This window comes from Fukomys damarensis, unplaced genomic scaffold (assembly GCF_012274545.1).
Source record: "Fukomys damarensis isolate Sample0158 unplaced genomic scaffold, DMR_v1.0_HiC HiC_scaffold_14, whole genome shotgun sequence".
NCBI lineage: Eukaryota > Metazoa > Chordata > Mammalia > Rodentia > Bathyergidae > Fukomys > Fukomys damarensis.
The window spans coordinates 81678680-81700149 of record NW_022900926.1 but is presented as its reverse complement, the minus strand read 5'-3'; the positions used below and the strand labels follow the sequence as shown (position 1 = coordinate 81700149).

The 21470-nt window shown below is 36.6% G+C and overlaps 1 long non-coding RNA gene across 3 annotated transcripts in view; it reads right to left on the bottom strand.

Moving 5' to 3' along the window:
* LOC104871474 overlaps positions 1–21470 on the bottom strand; it is a 236486-nt gene that overhangs the window by 60464 nt on the left and 154552 nt on the right. The gene's annotated exons all lie outside the window — the stretch shown is intronic.

Genomic DNA, 21470 nt, shown 5'->3' with positions numbered 1-21470 from the left:
TAATTAATTTATCTTTGTATTATAGTCATAAGGTTAACCATGTAATGCATCTCTTCTGCCTGAAAGTGCTTAGCACAATGAAAAAGGAGACTTTGGCACTTATACTACCATTCCAGCACTCCCTAAACCTTGGCTTTCAACAAGTGACTTAGTGAATGTTCACTATCCTCAGTTTTTTTCATCCTCAAAATGGAGATGGCAATTCCTTTTTAAATGTGTATGGAAAGAGTAAGTTATGAGGAGAAGCTGGTACAGAATAAATAGTGATAATTTGATAAAATTCCAACAATTCACTTTATTGTTATTTTGCCCCATATTGAAAGACCCAGTGAAGGGAAAAGTAAAGTATATTTACCCTGCTGCTTATAGGAGCTAGTTGAGGGAATTTCTATCTAAGCACAAATTTAATCTGATCTGTAGTAAAATAGAATTGCAGAGGCAGAACTTATTCACCAGTACACTGACAACATCTAAAAAGCAGGATAATGAGAAAAACTAACTAAACTACTTTTTATAAACTTAAATGGGAGAAATTGTTCTCTACTGCATTCTACTATGAAAATCTTATTTTTTAAAGTGAAGTATTCAAAAATTACACATATATGATGGCTTATCTCAATGTAATCTAGCCATAATTCATGCATGCAATAGCTATTTTACATATCTGTGAGTGTGCATTTCAATGTATATGTTTGTACAGGACTCTTACACTACAGGAAAAAAACAAAAGATATATTTTCTGTCTTGGCTCTCCAGAGTTCACATGCTAGACCTGAATGCTCTATATGATATTTCTCTCTATATATTTCTCTCTCTCCTCTCCTCTCGTGCTCTCTCTCTCTCTCTCCTTTACTCTTTCTGTCTTTCTCTCTCTCTCTGTTTCTGTCTCTTTGTCTATCTGACACCCTGCAATGATGCTAACTTTGTTCTCATAGTAAGTAGGGAAATTTTTAAGGAAGAAAAACCAGTTATGCTCTTTCCCATGGCACCCATCCACTGACACAAGAGTATCATTTTAAGGGAAGGTATGGTCCTGAAATTCTGGACATGAACAGGTAGCCGAGACTAGAGGCAGGCCTAGAAGTGATAGGAAAAGAAAGCAAGAAGTAGCCACACTTGTATCTATTTTTTCCATTCAGTTTATCAGTACATTTTAGGTATATAGTACAGTTACATTCATCATTGGGATCTTGTACCTTCACATGACAGATCTTGGTTCTTATTTTTCCCCACACCCCTGCCCTTCCTTCATCCCCTCCACCCTTCCCTATTTACAAAGACTTTGTTTCCTTTTGTTTGTTTGTTTTTTTTTTTGCTTTGCTCATATTTATTCTTTTCCCTTCTTACATTTTCCATACCCCTCCCACTTTCCCTGTTTCTTTATACCTTTTCTTCCTATTTCACAATATCAATTATACATTTTGATCCTTATTTACACTTTCAGTTTTTAAAACCAGAGAAACTATTCATGTAAACTATTTATACGTGTATGTTCTACATGGGAATTTCATAGCAGTGTATGCCCACACTTGGAAAACAGAATGAGTTCAAATACACAACCTAATGATGAATCCTAAGCTCCTAGAAAAGGAAGAGTAGGACAAACCAAAGCTCATACAAGGGCGAAAATTATAATTTGTATCTATTCTTGGTTTGTTTGTTTGTTTGTTTTTTCTCAGCTACATTGTAGACTTTCAAGAGGAGGCAAATAGGATACCTCTTCTTTTGATCATTGATTTAAGAGATAATTTATTTACTTTCCTCAGTGAAGTGAAATTGTTTAAATGGATGGGCTAAAACTCTGTGACTCTGCCTCATGATAAACCAAAATGCCTGTTCTAATGCTTCATAGACTTTGCAGAAAGACAACTTTGGATGCAAAGCCTGATTTGCTAGAGAAGCAGAGTCTCTATGAGGAATACAGATATGTCAGATGCTCTAGAAGCAAGTTGAGGGGTACAGAATATAAAATATCTGTCCAAGTGTCCTAGTTAGCCATTCTCGAAGACTTTCTTGGTACAGAACCCCAGGTACACATACGCACACAAGGTGCACTTGCAAACACACATGCCCAATAAGAACAGAAATAAAGAACTGCTACTGTGAATTAGATAATTTAGCAAATGTCTTGACTTTTTTAGGCTACCATATCTTCAACTAGAACAATGTTAATAACCCCCTAGTGATCCAATTAAAAAGAGAATGAATACACTATGCAAAAACCAAACCAAAACAGAAGCTTCTTTAGCCACTGGGATCTGACCCCATGGGAAATACACTTCCTGAATACATACACTGTTTCTATCAATACCCTGACTTTGAAATAATTCAACATAATATATCACACACTATATGGGCATCTGAAGCACACATAAACATATTAATATATAAGCATGCTCTTCACATGTGAGGATGAAACTACTCACACAGACTGATCCTGGTGTGTGCAGATGTCACATGAAAAGGGCCACTGAGAGGCCAAGCCTCCTGTCCTTGTGAAAACAACATTCTTTCATCTGCAGACGCAGCTGCTACTTTCCAATGCCTAAAAGAGACAGGACTATCCAGAGACAAAGCTACCGCCAAACCTCTGCTCCAGGATTTAGAGTCTCAAAAAAGAATCTTTACCCTATTGAAAAGATATTCGGGGAGATAATGGATCAGAAGAAAACTCTGTTTATGCAGCTTTTGAGGTAAAACAATCATTTGAGTCTTGTCATAAGTAATGCAAAAAAAAAGTTTATCCTTATAAACAGATAAATAAGTTTTAAATTATTTTACTAGTGATCAAATAGCTAAAGTCTAAGGAATTATGTTGCTGTGTTGTTTCTTTTTAAGGAGATGAAAAATCTGTGATCTAATCTGAAAACATTTAGGGATAAATTTTAGATTCCAACTCACTGAATATATCTAAAGTTTATTATAACTCCAAAGTTTCCAGTTTAAATTGGCTTCTTCCCAGAGATTGGAGTGTGTAAATTGCATAGAAATGGAGAAAGGGGCATTGATTCTCACTAAGAATGAGCTCAATTTCGAAGGAACTAGTTCAAAACTTGAATTATTCTATCTAATAGAAGTTACCTACCACAGAAAGATAGTGTGAAGTGTGACAATTGCAGGTCATGTGTACCCTCTGTCAAAATATTTCTGATTCTTTCTGCTAAACAGCCATTTTTGGTCTCATCTATGTTCCTGTTTTATGAAAGAACTGTTTTCCCTCCACTTTAAAATAAAAAAGTTAAAAATATCAAGAATGTTTTCAGATCAGCACACTGAACCAATTTTTTTAAATTCTACTTTCACTTTTTTTAAATACAGAGACTAACCAAAAGTATTAACCTGCTTGTCTGATGCATATTTAATGGATATTCAGTCTGTCCATTTTTTGAAACCAAATAAATACACTTTATAGAGTAATGTATACATATAAAACTGGCTCTTTATGATCAACAGTTTTGGAAATTATTTTTTAAACAAGGAAGAAAGCCTTGAAATAGTTAAATGCTTGCTACCAAATCATTAAAGCATCTAATATTAAGGATTATCATTGGTTTATTGAAAGAATAATAAGTGAAATTTGGAAAAACAAAAGGCTGGTCTAATCTATTTTACCAAACTTTAAAATGTTTTATAAATTTACCATAATAAAAACAGCTTGATATTTCTACTGTTTCTTTTCTTTTCTTTTTAATAACTTCAATTTGTAGTTGGAATCTACATTTTCTATTCTCTGTGTCTATTGCCTGTTTCTCAGTTTCATTGTTTATTACTGCAGCTCTCCCTCTTTAAAATAAAAATCTTTTGGCAACCTAATAAGAAGAGTGTTGGCTACTTCTGAAGTTGCACAGTCTCACCGATTACCTTTCCTTCCACCACTGTAGAGCTAACCCTTGCTGTTCGTAAGGTAATGCAATGTGCCCAAAGTTCTAAATACTGTAAACAAGTCATGTGAAATATCAAAAGTGTCTTAGTAGTGAATTAATAACTCGTAAGTATCAACCAGAAAATGCAGTTCCCCCTTGATTTAGCAGCAAGACAAGAGTTGTCATGAGGGTAGACCAGTCATGATGTGCTGTCCCAGACAGCTAGTTAGCCCTCCCTCATCTCTTATAATTAAACACGCAACATCTATGTCATATCCAGATCTTCATATGAGACAATGAAATGTGATGACTGGGAAGTCCCCACATTCAGCGCATTGTCATCATCAAAGGCTTGTGGTCCACACCCAGCTTTCATCTCCATGCTTTTGTGTATGCTGTTCCTTCTGTCTGAAGCAGCATCCTCTGCCTTCCCTATCACCCTACTGCTACAGCCATCTACATATTGCTTAAACTTCTTTCCAATGATAATTCATTCAATCATTTGAATGTATTGCACAATCTTTGGACTCCATGCAGGTGGAACTTTCTTCAAGTGTGTTCCTATCTCTCAAACATTAAGTAGTTACATCAACTATCATTCCTCTTCTTGGTACACTATGCTCAAGTATACTGCAGTCCTTATCATTAAACAATTGTAACAATGCCTTTGTTTCCCTACAGTCCTCATCAGAGTGTAAATTCTATTGGCCAAGTGCTATTTTTTAGTTAAAGATATATTTTCAGCATCTAGAACCACTGCCTGCCATATTGTAAATAGGAATAAATATTTTAGCTTTTTAGGGAATATAATGGTATTTAAAAGCTCCCTTTGATACTGAGTCCTTATATAATAACAAGCTATACCACAGGTCTCCTTCAAATACTTTTACTATTTTCTATTTCCAAAACCATAACAGGTCATCATTACTCACACATGAATCCTTAGCAGCCTGCTCACTAGCAGCCCAGCTTTATTTCCTGTCCATATTTTAAAACATATACTGAATCGTAGTATTGGTCACCAGCTAAACCCTTGACCAGCTGTCCACCACCGAACTTGGGATAAAATACTCCACATGACTGATAATGTGGGGCATATCTGGTCCTTGCCCACCTCTGCCCCTTCGTCTCTCTCTATGACATTTCATGTTCATTGAGCATGTTTCCAGCTCAAACATTGTTCAGTCCCTTCTGGGATATTCTTTACCTCTCTCATCACCATCAACACAACTACACTTCACTTGGGTGACCTAGTTTCACTCTGTAGCTTCCAAAAGTCTCCCTGTTCCCCTACAGAAAGCAATTCACCTGTTATATTATTTTATATAATATTCCTTTCCTTGAAAGAATTTTCCTAGATTGGAAATTCCAAAGACATTTTTCCAGTTGTAACTTTCCCAATTACAGTTTTGTAACTGCATTTTCTTAGAAAGCTGCATGCTCCATGCAGGCCCAAAGCACACACACTCTCTTTGTCACTAAGGCACATTTTGCAGCTCAGCATCTACCTTGTAATAAGTTCTTTACAGATGCTTTGAATGAGTGAATAGCAAAGGTGGCATCTTCAGGAGAAACTCAGAAAAGAGGATGATCCACAGCAGTCAGCCCTCTCCTGCCAAAGAGGAGGCAGGTTAAAAAATGTGGTAGATATAGAAAGGTAAAGTTCCAGATATGAAGTTTTCATGAAATAATATACTTTTCATGGAAATTTACAGAATGTTGCCAGATCTTCGGTTTCCTAAGTACTGCTATTAAAACTAAAGATCTAGAAAATCCACTGTTTTATATTTAATATTTAAAAATATATACTTTAGTACTAAAATAAGAAGGGACAAAAGGAGGGACAGGGAGGGAGAAGGGAAGCAGAAGGAAGAAAACCACAAAATAAAGGACAGTTCTTTACACTGGAGGAATTTAACAGCATAGAAATGAATTGTGCCAGTATATGTGTACACATAAGTGTTCCTTTGGAAAATTTCCACTAGCACGGGCACCTACCCGTCGCTCCCTGTAACCACTGGCCTGGATGAGGAGGAAATGTAGGAGTCCCAGGCTGAAGCCAAACCAAGGCCTCAGGAATGCTCTAGGCGCTTTCAGGAAATACTAAATTGATCACCAGAGTATAAGTTTCATGGAGAGGAGAAAATATAAGTAGATAGACTTTACCTGTTGATGGTTCAACAGAAATTCTTCTGCTTAGTCCACATGTAGACGCACCATTGTTTCTAATAGGAAGCCAACGGGAAAGCAAAAGGAAAAGCCATCATCAAGAAAGGAGGGAAAATGAATTAAGAGATGTCATGTACATGTACCAGCTCCCCACAAGGCATGTAAACATTATATACTGCACACATGTACCAACAAAAGGGGAAAAGAGAATATATTAGGCAACTTCTATGTGCCTGCTCTAAGCCTGACCTGTTGTAGGATGAGGACAGAGAAGAGCCGGAAAAACACTTGCTGTGCTTCCTTCTCAGGTGTGTGGGACAGAGAGAAATGCCATGAAAAATCAGTGCAATGGATTCAGCAGAACCAGAGTCTGAAAGTAAACAGAATGTCTCCACAAGCATGATTACAGAGAAGAAAACAAAGGCTTCAAAACAGCAACTGGGAGTGACTTAAACTACACAAACAAGTCCGTGCCCTCATCCAGCCCTCAGCCTCTGGTGGAGATCAGAGAGAAAGGCAGAATCAGCTGGGAAGGAAACAACCCAGGGCTGGAGAGCATCTTTGACTCCTTTTCTCCTCCTGGCTCCATCCTAAGCCTTGCCAATGTAGAATCACCCAAGGCATCCTCACCTCCTCTGAACAACTCAAGACGGCCTCCACCCTATTCCTACTGGTTTCTTGTTCTTCACCTCTCCATTTCCTTTGATATACAAACAGCCTCCTTTCCAACACATGACATCCAGTGTGAATGCACAACACCAGGTCTTTCTTAGGAAAAGGTCATCATCACAGCACATGGTCTTAATTATCTGTCAGGTTTTGTTCACTAGTTATCTGATTCTCTGGAAATGCTATTTCAGTATTGCACAGCTATATTTTAGGTGTGCACTTCTTTTCACATCAGAACTCCAAAACAAACTTCTCACCTCTTATGTACCTAACTATTGATGCTGTCCTGATTTCCAGCTCTGTTTCATAAGTATGCCAATTCTGGTTGAATTAAGTCTTCTAGTGTGAATCAGTAACAAATAGAGCAAAATATTTCGAGTTTTCCCACAAAACTTGGGAGGAGGGAGAACTGTACAACTCAAATGCCACTCTTGGAGAAATAGTTGAATACACAGTATCTCTATGCTGTGAGATATTATATATGTAATGGTCATTACAATTGTGTCTTGGGCATACAAAATTGTGACTTGTGCCTAACTATGGGCATATACATTACCTGTTACTATTAGGTTAAAATGAGACCAAGATTCAGAGAAAGCTGTACAACATGGCATCACTTTAGGAAAACAAAAATCTTTATACATAGATATTTGCCCAAGCTGGTATATGCATGAAGAAAGGCCTAAAAAGTTGAAAAAGCAAAAAAGTTGAAGGGAGCCAAAAATATTTTCATTTTATACCTTGGTCTTATTCACATGTTACAACTAATATTTATTAAAATAATAAAATAAAACACAATTTAAAAAGAAAAGTTTTCTTGTGTTTTCAATCTATAGAAAAATCCCAAAGTAGGAGAGTTTGGCTAATATAAAATATGAATTTTGATTGCTGTATTGATAAAACTCCAAATATTATACTTAATTATTAATCAGGAATATTAAAGAGGCAAACTTAAATTTTATGTCAGGTTTGTTTTTGAACATTTTTTGAGATGCCTGAATGTTGCAGCTTTCAGTACAGAGCAAAGAATTTTGAGACTAGCTAAGCATTTCCCTGGTACTTTTCTCCATGACAAGAAATATCAGAACCTTGTAAATCATAACCAGAATATTCTAAGAAAATTTCTGTTCTTGGTTTTCTCTGCCAATTATCTGTCTATGAACAAAGAATTAAAAACTAGTATAAGTGATGTGACATTTTGGGAGCAAGAAAAATAATAGACAAGCCTGTAATGGACTGCCAGGTGCACAGTACCTCTCACCTTTACAGCCTCGTCATGAAGTCAAGTTAAGACACCAGGTTTTGCTATAAGAGTCTTCTTTCTTTGTTGCCTTCTGATTGCTAAAAATTACTCAATATAGCTTCTCATTCGTCTGTCCCACTATCTATTCCCCAGCTGCCCGTGTCATTTCTCCATCTCTCCCACTCACGTAGTGAAAAAGTCTAGTCCTTTCACTTCTTCTCTGGCTGAACTACAAACACTTATTTGCAAAAATGAAAAAGCATTCTTTAAATTTTTCAGCACTGGTGTGGGACATTCTGTAGTTCCAAAATTATACCTTCCTACAGTTCTGAGACTCAGTGGTACTCCAAGAATGCAATTTTAGCCACAGTGTTCTTCATGGGGATTCTAATTCATTTTACACAGACACTGCATCAGAGTCTAATCATAATAAAGTCGAAGGAAATCCTCACTTACACATTATTTGCTTCAGCTATATATTAATGTCACTTTGACTCATTCTAGAAAAATGCTTTGGTCTTTTTTTCTGGCCATGATGATCACATAGGACTCATTTGTATGCAAAATATTTCACATCAGATTGTTACATGGCCCAGCTTTAATTTGGATACTTTCTCTCTTAGCATTTCTCACACAGTCCTTCATTTCTGCCTCCTTTAGCTCTCCACTTTACTCCCATGAGCCTCATATTCCACTCTCTCATAAAGAGCTCTGTTTCTTCCTGTGCCTTCTTTCTGAGGGAGAATCACCTTTGTTTCAGAATCGGTGATGTCCTCCAACGAGCTCGGAATTCTGGGTTGACAAAATAGCCTTGATGCTGTGATAGAGAAAGGCTTCATGCACGGAGAGAGCTATATTTATGGAAAAGGCTCTAAGGCCAAGCCAGTACATTTTAATTATGTTTACATAGAGGGAAAAGGGAGAAAAGGTTATACTACGAATTCCTATTACATTTACCATCAATATTCCTACAAAATACTGGCAGCCTTTATCACAAATTTGTATTCACTTACCGATTATTTGCTAAAGTCCTCAAACATTTATATAAATCCATCCCCAAAGCAATAAACAAACAAATAAAATAATTATAATTATTCAAGAGATTTCTTAGTGGTTCTGAAGAGCACAAAAGAGAAGAGGAAAGGAGTGGAGGGAAGGGGAGGGGAGAGAAATTGCTAAGCCAATGAGACCCTGGTGGACTCCTGCAGGAAGTGGTGAGCAGGAAGTCAGCACACTGTCCTCCTGGACCAACACTCTACTCCTCTGCTCTGCCCCGTTTACTCATCCACCTCACCCTGGAGCCTACTTCAGAAGTGCACCCAACATTGCCAAGGATCCTGAGCTGAAACTGGGAAGCCACGGTCCTTCCTTGTCCTTGTCCTTCTAATATCACTGGCAGGAAGATCAAAGAATGCCTTCCTTGACCCCTGGCTCAATCTCTTAAAGACATAAAATAAAACCTGGGCATATTGGCTTTTTAATAACGAAACAAACAAAAAAAAAATACTATTTTTCTCCATAGTCATGTTATCAAGCCTCCAAAAATCAGTAATCAACATTTTGAATGTAGATAGTCTTTATTATCAGGTTTCTTTAAATTTCAGAGTTACTATTTGCATTCATATGTTTACATCAGAAATATTTTTTCTAAAAATCTTCATGGAACATTTATTTATACAAGTCATGGGGATGACTGGTGAAAACATGCTATAACACAAGTGGGACAATCTTATACTACAGATGCAGGAGACATGCCAATTATTGAAAAACATGTATTTGATGAATGATTCCTGGGTTTATGGGCCAACCTCAGATATTTAAGCCCCCAAAAGTGTTGTCTGGCTAGCAGATTAATAATGACACAGACTTCTTTCAGGGTTCATTACAGGGACAATTCTTTACCAAATGAATCACATTTGAGAGTTTGTAGTATTCATTAGGAAAAAATTATTATAATTTCTCAAATTTTAGAAATTGCTTCTTTGAATTCTCCACATTTCCAATAAACACGAGTTTTCAAATAATTTTAGAATGCAAAGTAATAGTTTAAATTTACTAATGAGCAATTCTAGAAAAACTGGATATCCATATATATTAACAAATAATTTGATAAATTTGAAATGCCAGCCACAGTTATAATTTACACTGTTCTACTTTGTGGATTCCCTTCCTACATGGCTTCTATAGTTTCTCTGATAAAAACAAGAGGAAAATTTGGGTTAATGCAAGAAGGAAGCTGGAGTTGATATTGAAACACTTCTCTATCTTTTTCTTCCCTTTGTTTTTCCTTCCTCTTCTTTTTTGTTGATTCTTTGGCTTCCTTTCTTCTCTCCAGAGTAGTTATCATCACTATCAGGTACATAGTATCACTATAGCATATAATCTGTCATAGCAAATTATACTGACACCAGAAGAAGGCAGCAAAATTATAGCATGCCTTCTCTGCCCTCCAGGAGCTAACAGTTGTGTAAGATCAAACATATACACATACCTGTTATAGCTTCATGCCTTTACCCTACATTTATTGAGCATTTGCTATGTGTCAGGCTCTGTTAGTTGACAAAAAAAACACAACATTCCTGCTAATCACAACTAAAATAAAGTAACAGCTAATACAGCAGAATACAATCAACAATGTCTCAGAAGCATTATGAAATTCCAGATGAAAAGAGATTTCAAACTGGATGGCACATAGACAGTAAATTTTTAAAATATGTGGGAATGGAGTCCTAACTCCACAAATTTTGAAATCTGCTGTACATAAATTTGAATATACTCCTAAGTGAAATAAATAAGTCACACATGTGGAAATACCTAATAGTTTCTCTGGTGTGAATAAACTATAATAGTACATAAGATCCTAATGATATAATGGACAGTGTGAAATAGGAAGAAAGGGGCTAAAGGTATAGGGAAGCTGGGAAGGGTAGGGGAAAGTTAACAAGGGAAAAGAAAAAATATGAGAAAATGAAAAAATGGAAATGAATTGTTTGTAAAGGGGGAGGGAGGAGGGGTGAAATGAGGGCAGGAAAAAGGGGAAAAAATGAGAACCACGACCTGTCATGTAAAGGTAGAAGATCCCAGTAATGAATGTAACTGTACTGTATACCTAAAATGTACCAATAAACTCAATGAGAAAAAAAATGAATAACCTTATGTCCTTTCTTCTTCATATTTCAGATAGCAAACATCTTTGTGGTTGATCTGGAGTTGAGGATAAAAACTGGTCTACGTTAAAGTCCTAACTTGATTTACTCAACTAGAATTAAATATTATTGCAAATTTAAAGTTGCATTATAGATGTAAATATTTTTTTCTTTAAATGCTAAGTAATTTTTCCAGATTTGATTTGTCCTTAAAAAATAAGATATATTGGTTTTTGAAAAAGTATTGAAAGAAGAGGTAATAGCAATATTTTTAGAAGTCTCTGCAGCACAACGAAAGTAAAGGCCCTGTATTTATAATTATTATAAGATCCAGAAAAATTACTCAGATTATGAATGTACTTAATTACATTTTCCTTCGTGTGGATAGGTAGAAGTCCATGTTAAGTAACACACTGTGAAATATCATCAGACCTTTCCACACTTGACTTGGGGAGCTTTCACCAGGCACTACATTCTTGATATAAGGATAAATTGGTTAGAGTTTTGGTTTTTGTAATTCTGACTCAGCTTTCTTCCGATATTTTTAAAAATAGTCCTTGTGCAGTTTTGCCTAGCAATAACCACTAGACAAAAATTGAAAGGGATTCAAACTAGAAGTCCATTTTAATATAATTGTTCTGGTATTTTACACATTTTAATATTTGTCATTTGTTGCTCTTGCTTTGCAGTCAAAGAATTTGGCTATGATGCCCTGTTTTAAAAAAAAAAAAAAGCCCTGGGCATTGTGTAATGCAGCACTATTTCATTGTAATGCAGAATGCATAGCTTCAAGTGTTTGCAACACTCTCCCGCCAGTTCCTTTCACACTGAAAATAGACACAGGGCCAATGTGAATGCATGGGGCTTTTTTTTTTCCAGCTCCACTAATCTTGCAGCTGACATCTTTGTGAACAATTAGGCTTTCAAGAAAGTTTACAAAATTTAAAGCCAAACTGCTAGCCACTCCCTGCAGATAATCTCAAAGTCATATATTTTGCCAAAAATTGCACCAAGCAAATATAGTCAGTGTAAAGGAACAATCTCAGTCATTATTCAGCAGTATGACCACCTGGACAAACCCGGGCTGGCTATTTCATTTATTCAATTTCTTTTCATTGTTATCATTTTCCTAAAAAGCAAAGACATTTTGAGGAAATTCATTAAGGCTTCATCTGAAAGCCTTGTCATTTATAAAACATTATCTATTTATTTTAAAGAGATTTGTAAAAGCCACAATGAATCCCCACACAGCTTTATGAGATTGTAGTGAAGCATGTTATATAGGGAAGGTTCCACTTCCAATTCGAAAGTTTCCTCTTCCTAAGGGGTTATAAAGAGATTGTGAGCAATTCCTAATTTAGGAAAAGAGAAGAAACATTCTTTCTCTGCTGGTTATTTTTTTCTTTTCATAGTCATAATGCATGTTACACAGAAGTGCTTTTCTGCATAACAACTTGGGCACACTCAGCACCACAGTCTGCAGCCCCACACATGGGCCTATGAAGTTCTACAGGTCATTGATGGGGATCTTTGAGGGACAACACTTCCTGGTATTTCTCTGCAGCAAAGAGAACTGGCAGGATACCCTGGACTATACTGTGTACTCCTCTGCTCTCATTTACTTGACCATTGTTAATGATCATGCCAAAATTAACCAATGATCATCCACCACGGTTAGCAATCCTTTCATGACTTCACTGCCCCTGTATAAAGCTAAAATTCACCATTAGGGAATCTGAGCTGCAACCCCGCTACATCAGTCAAATGGGTTTACTCAGCGTCAAAGTTACAATAGGAGTGTGAAACACTTTCTACATGTCCCTATATACATTGGTACACCTTACACAAAGTACCTGCTACATTTTCTTCACTTTTGTTGTTTCTAAGCATACCTTTGCCCCTTTGCTCACTTAGGTCCTCTTTTGCTTCTTTCAGGTCTAAGAATATTTTCCAGAAAGTTCTTTCTTAGGATTCAAGGCTTTGAATGTCTCCTTAGAACTTCAGCTACATATTATGATAACTGTTAATTATCTTTTCAAGCATAAATACTTTTTCCAACAAAATCATAAGGTGGCACAGAGATCTGTAAGCCATTTGTGTCACCATGCTTTGGGAAAATATATTCTTGGGTATTTCAGAAAATTTTACTTATGATATTTTCTAAAAGCTGCATTCTGAATAGAAAAATAAATTCATGTATTCAAAGTGAACCACCCTTAGTGACCCTAGAGTTTTAAGGTGGAAATTACACAAAACACTTTATGTATAGAATAAGGAGAGCTGCTTGTTGGTCCTCATTTGCTGGAGTACGTCAAGGTTACAATTAATACTAAAGTCAAATGATAATCATTCTTCAACTCCAAATCTCTGTTTGTGGTCTTGGGAAAGCTACTTATTTTCACTTTTATTCAGTTTACCATTTTAAAGAAGAGAATTAAAATGTTCCTATCCTGGAAATGTAGAGACACATTAAGGGGCTGGAAGTATCTATATAATGAAAATCAGACTAAAAAAATACTCATTATTGTTTTCGGAAGATATTTCAACAAAAACAAGATTGACCTTTTTTTGTTGGATTTATTTTACTCTCTGACTACTTCTCTACCAAAATTCAGAGTTCTCCGTCCTTTCAAGTGAGTCTGAATCCCTGCCAGTTGCTTAGTTCTCCTTCACATTATCAGGGAGAGAGCCTGTTACAGGCAATCTAGCTGCTGCTAATGCATTAAAAGATTTTACCTTTTTAAATCATTCTCGACATTCTGCATGTAACAACTTATTTGTTTTTTTCACAGAATACTTGCAGAGCTCTAATGGCATTAGATACCCGGCATTCAATAGGTTGGATGGCACTTGGTGGCACTGGCCTCTGAGCATTCAATGAGAATACTGTTTGGTTCTTTTTCATTTTAATTGATAGAATGGCTGTGGATATAAGTTGCTCCACACAAAAGGGTGACAAATAATGATAAAAGACACAAGAGTGCTCTCATGTGTGGCTTCGTCAAGAAGGAGAAAAGAGATTATTGCAGCTGAACTGATCACATGGAATTTGCTGGCCCTTCCTTTAGCGCGTCGCCACCCCCTTCGCCACCAGGTCCCTCCACCAAAACGCGGTGCCTGCGGTCTACGAGCAATCCCGTTGAATAACACACAAAACTGATCCTATCAACAATGATCTTTAGAGTGTTCAAGGACATAACGCCGCTTTTGTAAGGCTCCGACATAAGCATTCTCAAATCTTTAAAGGAGCAAATTGTTTCTGGTTCTATCGGTTCCTTCCTAGGGAACTGTTGCCTCAAAACAGAGCTTCTTTGGTAGGTGGGGGGTGAGCAGCCCCACAAGCCTTCAATTAAAACAATGCTCTTGTGGGCCTTCCCAGCAACTGAGACATCACTTGTAGTTTTTAATTAACATTTTAATCCTTTAAAATCATCTAATACTAGGCAAATATGTTAATGCTGCAGAATCAATGCTAAGAAAAGTGTCAGAAAAGATAATAGGTAAAATTAATTATTTTATGATCTACCAGGTTTTCAATTGTTCTTTTGTTCAAAAAAAAAAAAAAAACTCCATTACCCTTACAGAGAGTGTTAGTGATCTTGAAAGAAGAATAAGCATGTGCTCCCAATTACGTGCCTAATACAGTTTGAATTTTCGTCCCCTTTTCTGGTGGCAAAGTGGCTTTCATATTCAGCACCACTGAAGAAACCTAGGTTTCTCTTCCCTACCAGGGTTACTCCTCCTCTCTCTTCTCTTCCATTTGGGGAATTGCCCCTGCTACCTCCAAGGCAGTTGCCAAATCTCTGCACTCCATTCTTCCCTCCCTGAGCTTCTTGGCTCCGTGTCCTTAGCAGCCAGCCTTAGAGGCTCTGTCTGTGGCCCTAACTGCTGGCCTCTCCCTCAAAGTTGCACTGGTGGTTCTTTTATTTCAGCTGTTACAGGCAGCCTATGAAAGACTAATTCATAACTCAGAGTAGCATACACTGTGTGCACAACTGCAAAAACTTAAGGAGATGGATACTGGTACTTAATATTTTTAGATCTTCAGAATAGAGCTCGCTCTCTCTCTCTCTCTCCCCTTTTCTCCCTCCCTCCCCCCACCTCCTACTTCATGCCTGATGAACTTGCTACTTGCAGTAACATGTTTTCATCATGTGCTCCATAGTCATATGTTGCTGGTCATCACAGAGCCCAGGGAAAATTCATCAGTGACCAAAGATAAAGACTGTGGCTCTGTACATCCCTCAACAAGCACTTTATGAATAACACCAATGGTGACAATTCTATACTAAAGGAGAACGTTTCTAATTAGGCCTTGGCCACATATATTAATAAATAAGCAACAGTTATGTCTTCCCATAATAGAGCCTGATCATTTCCATTAAGAAATCAGAGAAATGTTTTCCTTCATTAAATTATACACTTTCTGTGATTCATTAAAACTTGTTCATTCTGTATTGCCTCTTCAAATTCTTCAAAATCAAGGTAGGGGATTTTGGTGGGAAAGATCAGCTTTCTCATACTCTTCCCTGAGCTAAATTCTAAGAATAAGAAAAAATAATGGCCCTTAACTATGTTCTTTAATGTCTGAGTTTCTTTGTATGCCGACATGGCTTTCTACTGCAAGTTCCAACAGTGAGGGAGGATTTGTGTCTATGTATTGATGAAGCCCTGCCTGGCAGACAGAGTTTCAGTATTTTAAGTCTACAAGAATTTAGCGAAAAAGATTGAAAGTAGATAATGAAGATGAATCTGGTTAGAATTAAGAAGGGAGCTCCCTATGTAAGAAAGCACCTTCCCATCACACCCACCTCCTCCCCACTGGGCTGAGATAGGACAAAAGCCCTGGAATGGAAGTGGAAGCCCTGGTTTGTCCTGAATGGCAACAGTTCATTTCTGGGACAATCCGTTTCAGGGTTTTCAACCACTTACTGCCAATATTATTGTATGGGTAAAAAGCTCACAGCTACAGTTGCTGATGATGAGTTACTTAAGAAGTTTCTTTTGTTACTTGTTTCTGTAATATATTCAGTCAGAGGAGAGTTCAAAGTAAAAATTAAGGATTTGGTTTTGTAAATCAGACTTTTTCAATTTTCATATTATAAAGTAGAATATGTAACCACTTTGCAAACTTTAAAATAACTGTAAAATTGTGTGAGGTGTCACCAGCAACCACTTTCCGAATGCTTTGGTCAGGCAATACTGTATTTTGGGAAAGAAAACCCGGTGTTGCCATTTATATTGTTGCTGAAGTGTTTAAGAGGATCTTTGAACACCCTGATGCCTAATAGGGTCAGGTGGTCCAGAAAACTTCCAGGAAGAAACTCCTTATCTGAACTCTTGTTTATCTAAACAGTTTTTAAAAATTATATTAAAAGTGGGAAGAACAGCTCTTCTTGTCAGGAAAGGTAATTCTGAGGCCTCTGAAGAAGCTCAGAGTTTATTCTTTTGCCCTGTGTACAGTGAGGGAAACTGGGAAGTTTAAATGGGAACTGAAAGCACCTTTCTTTGTGCAGCGCTCACGCCCTCCTGATGCGGTATGTGTCCCAGGAACGAGGACAGGCACTGAGACTGAACACAAAAATCAAAATGGATTTTACTCCGCCTTCAGTAAACAGCATGGCACAAAAGTCCATTGTGCTATGAGATAACTGCTAAGATGAATGGAGCTGGCTGTCACGGAGGTGATTGTGGGGCCGGTCTCTATTGGATCACAGTCCAGGGCTGAATTCCTTTCTGGTTCATCAGGGTCTGTTGGTACCACAGGAAGTGTCATGATCCTTTTTTTCACTAGGGCCAGATGGTGTCCTTTTTGAGGCCTTACTAATGCCCAGTTTTCCACATGTAAAACTCCTGGGAAAATGACCTAACTCGCAGCTGCTTAGTGAGGCTTGAGCAGGCCTTTAGAAAGACTTCTGTCAAAAACCAGAAGATTGTACCACTAGCAGAGGAAAGGGGGAGGCTGTGTCTAGAAATGTATCAATTACAAACTATTTTTAAACCACTATCATAATTTGAATTGCAATTTGCACAGTGTATGTCTTCATAGGCAGTGGCAGAATGGATATTTCACAAAAGCAACTCATTACTAGGGATGCTGATTGTTTTCCTAGCAGAAGTTTTACCTTCCTCGGGAGCAGATGGCCTGAATAAGAAGAGAAAATGTGGTCCAGAAGGGTCGGGAAAGGACAAAAAGTAAAAGATTCCCTAGATAGCTGCAAGGAGCCTGGGGAGAGGGGAGGGACCCTGGTGTTAAAAAGAGCTGGAAAAAGTGGAAACTTTTGATGTACATGGTAATGTTTACCAGTGAATTGAATGATTCCCAAGGGTGGACGACTGCAGGTGTGATTAGAAAGTAAGATGCCTTTTCTATAAACTGGGTTGGAGTGTGAAGACATCAAAGTCATTACAAGGGTCAGTGAGATTCACTTGGAAAGGTACTGTAGGATTTTTCTCAACCCCCAAATGCATCAGCAATAATTGCCATGGGGATAATGCAACTCTTAACAGCATCTTTGAATCCTTGTATATTTTTGTGTGAGTTTAGTAGTTGGTTCTAGCTTGTTTGTGGGTGTATTTTGTCCTGTGTGTGTGTGTGTGTGCACACGCACATGCGCCAACCATTGTTTTCACCTTATTTAAAAGAGTTCTATTTATCAAATGTTTCATTAACATTTTACCTAATTTGTGACAACAAATTTTTCATGTCATGTTGAATGGTATATTGAATTTAAAAAAAACTAAAGCCATGTAAAAAGGAGCGATCATTTTTGGTAACAAACTATGACCAAAAAAGCATCAAAAGAGTTACTATGAAGCGCTCCTTCTATAAAGTGCCATTTTAAAAGGCTATCATTTGTATACAAATCTGTCTTTCAGGTCATGAAAATCTTGTAGCGTATTACAGTAGAGAGAAAAAATAGTAGCAGACAATATTTGGCTTGTGTATTCAACTGAGTGCCTAACAATTCTGAAAGAGATGTCTCATCATATATGTTTTATACTTATCAGTTGTTGAGCAGTAAATGACAAGCCAGGAACACTACAAAGACACAAAGTCTTCACAGTTTTCATTCTGCTGAGACTTATTAATAAAAGCATCAAAATACTGGTTAGCTATCTTTATTACTCTGACCTTGAAAAAACTGATATCCATAATTTACAGATTATTGACCTAATTCTTTTGGTAACTGATAACAATGCCAGGAAGTAAATCATCATGAAGTACAAAGATATTCCATAAAAACATTTTAGGGAAAGACTACCAACTTCAAAAGGGGATGAGTATCTTACTCAAGTGGTACTGGCTTTGTTCACCCTTTAAAATGCCCATCTCCATGGGAAATTTAGAACTGTGCATTTAGGACACTAATCTGAGAAGGTAGAGGAGAAGGAAGTGTTCTACTCTGATTAACAACCCAAAGCACAGGAACAAATACCCAACAACTCGCTAAAGGCATAATTTGTTTATTTGCATATAATAATAGAACTCAGAAACAGCTTTGAATCTAATTCTGATACTTGGAATCAGTTTCTTTTTCTTTTATAAATATAGCCTATTGCTGGAGGCCCTTTCAGCACAAGAGAGACGGGTGTCCTGCATACACATAGTATCCATGCTGTACAGAAAACATGCTCTAGAGAAAGGACCAGGACTTCCTCCACTGGGTCACTTACATGCAGCCCAGCTTTCAGCAAAAGCGAGCCTTCTGTCCCCTTTCTTTCATGAACAAGATTACGTTTAGTTGTGGCACAAAGAAATCCTTTCCTCCCTTGTTCACAAAGCCCCACAGCACTGGCTCCCCTTTTATCAACTGGTCTTTTCTTTCTCTAAATGCTATAGTTTTATTTACAGAAGAAATCTTGTAGATGCTTTATTTATATATGCATTCACTCATTTCATATTAATAAAAGAAAATGATGAAACCCTAAACCTAAAAGCACAATTTTACAAAGACTAAAAACTATTTCTGTAGCTGTCACTGTGCCAGAAAGTAACTAATTTTGCTTCTATTCATTTCAGTTGTTGGAAATTGTCTTAATTGTCTTACTGCTACTATCTTGAGCAGAAATTCGGAGGGTTTTTGTAGAGACAAGGAGGAAGAGAAGGGTGCCATTTCTCTGATTAGGGAGATACTGTTCAAATATTTCAGTGAGTGATCAAAGAAAGAATTATACTGATCCACATGTGAGTGACCATAGAAAATTTATATATGACATTATTTGTTGAAAAGAAAAAGCTTTTTTTTCTTTTTTCTTTTTTTTTTTTGTACCAGGGATTGAACTTGGGACCTTGGGCTTGCGAGGCAGGCAGTGGAGCCACTGAGCTAAATCCCCAGCTCTGCAAAGGCTATTCCTTTAAAAGTCAAAAATAAATCTTTGACCATTGTATGATTTAAATAAATTCTGACATTTTTCAAGAATATCCATTCCCTCTACAAAGAGGAAAACTTAAATTGGCCAGTTTAATATTAATTTATAGCAGACAAAGAACTTCCAGTTTCTTTTGCTATTATAAATTCTGGAAGTGACAGGAGGGACATTCTTGCTGAAAGTTTTAAAGTCATTTCTCAAACGGGTCTTAGCTAATTTTGAAAAATATCTTCTGTTAATTTTCATGTTGTGAGACTATCTGAAATGAGCTCTTTCCATTTTTAAAAACTGTACTAAATAAAGAGATAATTCTTCTTACCCCGAGGCTTCCCACATGTTTGAAACTGATGAATTCTCAGAACTTAACCTATAATCCACCGTGACCATCCACATACAAATGTATTCACACCTTTGGTATAGTATTAACAAAATCATTAGCATGCCTTTTCTAATCGTATAGTTAGGCTGGATATGAGAAATATAAAGAAAGGATACAATGTAGATCCTCTTCTACAAGATGCTTACAGCACCCTTTGATGATAAGCTCAGTAGGGACAGGCAGGATGCATATGGGAGCAATAGGAAGGACCTTCTAGATATAAGCAGTCAAACTTTGTCACATTCTTTCCTTCTTTTTTAATTTCTTGAAGATATAGTATATGGTTATAATATATACACTGGATGTTATAGAAATGTTACTCTTACTAAGCCCTAGTTATTGGCACTCATACTGTCCTTATGAAATATTTTATTTGATTTGTTCTTTACAACATTCCTTGAAGAGAACATTGTTTTCATTTCTGCTGTTCTTTCTTATCCTGTGTGCATGGGCTTCATCTTTCTATTAATTACAATTATAAAACTATTTTAAGTTAATTAAAGCTGCAGATTTGTTAGGTCTAGAATCAAGTCAACTGTTCAGTTTTGGCATCTGCATCTCTTTTTTTAAACACTTCACTTGCAAGCTAGTTAAGAAAGAATAACTGAGCATGTAGATACCCACAGGACATGAGTACCTACTTAAGAAAAAAAAAGGTTATAAATCTATAGATTTTAAAGCTGGAAGAAAACTTGATGATCAACAATCTCATTATTTAAAGAAGTCAAGGGAAATAAGAAACTCTGTATTATTCAATAAAGTGAGGCACAAAGAAATAACATGAAATGAGGGACTGTGTCTGTGTCCAGTATAGTGCTAAACACTGTTTATTTCTCAGCTCAATTCTCACCATAAAATTTGATGTGTGAGCTAATTTTTGTTTTTTTCCAGAAGACAAAACTGAAACAGTTAGGGGTTAAGTAACAAGCATAGGTTCTATAACTAATAAAAGAACCACACTCTACATCTGACTCTGAAGGCTAAGTTCCCTTTTCTACCAATCATTATGGAAGATTTTATGATTTTTATAGGAGGTCTTAATAAGTGGTACTGAATTTGTAAAAGTATACTTTCCTAGTCAGTAGACTCAAGAAATGAAGAAAAGAAAGAAAAGAAGAATGGAAAGATAGAGGAGGGTTGTCAGAGGAGGAGATGAGGACTGAAAAACAAAAGAAACCTCAGGATTATAATTTCCATGATTTCTAATTTGTGTCCTTTGTTTTCAGTGCAATACTACAATTCTTAAAACCAGATTATACTGGACTATTAGTCAGTGGTTCTTAACTAGCGAACATGAAAGATTAAGCAAACAGTATTAGGTCAGTAGAATAAAAGTTATTATGTAATATAAAAAAACTTAATCACTTCTCAGCCTTTTGGCTAAGATCAAGTAATATCTATCTAAAGCATTAACACTATTATCTCAGTAGCCACTGGAAAAATCACATTAAACCTCTGCAGTTATATAAACACCGTCAACTTTAAAATTCAAAAGCCTGAATATACTTTAGCAATCAAATATTATACATTATCTTTTTCAGAATAGGTAAGCATTATATTTTGCATAAATTTATTAATTAAGGCGAGTTAAAGAATTCATTGACAGGTATTTGAGAATTTAATTCTGT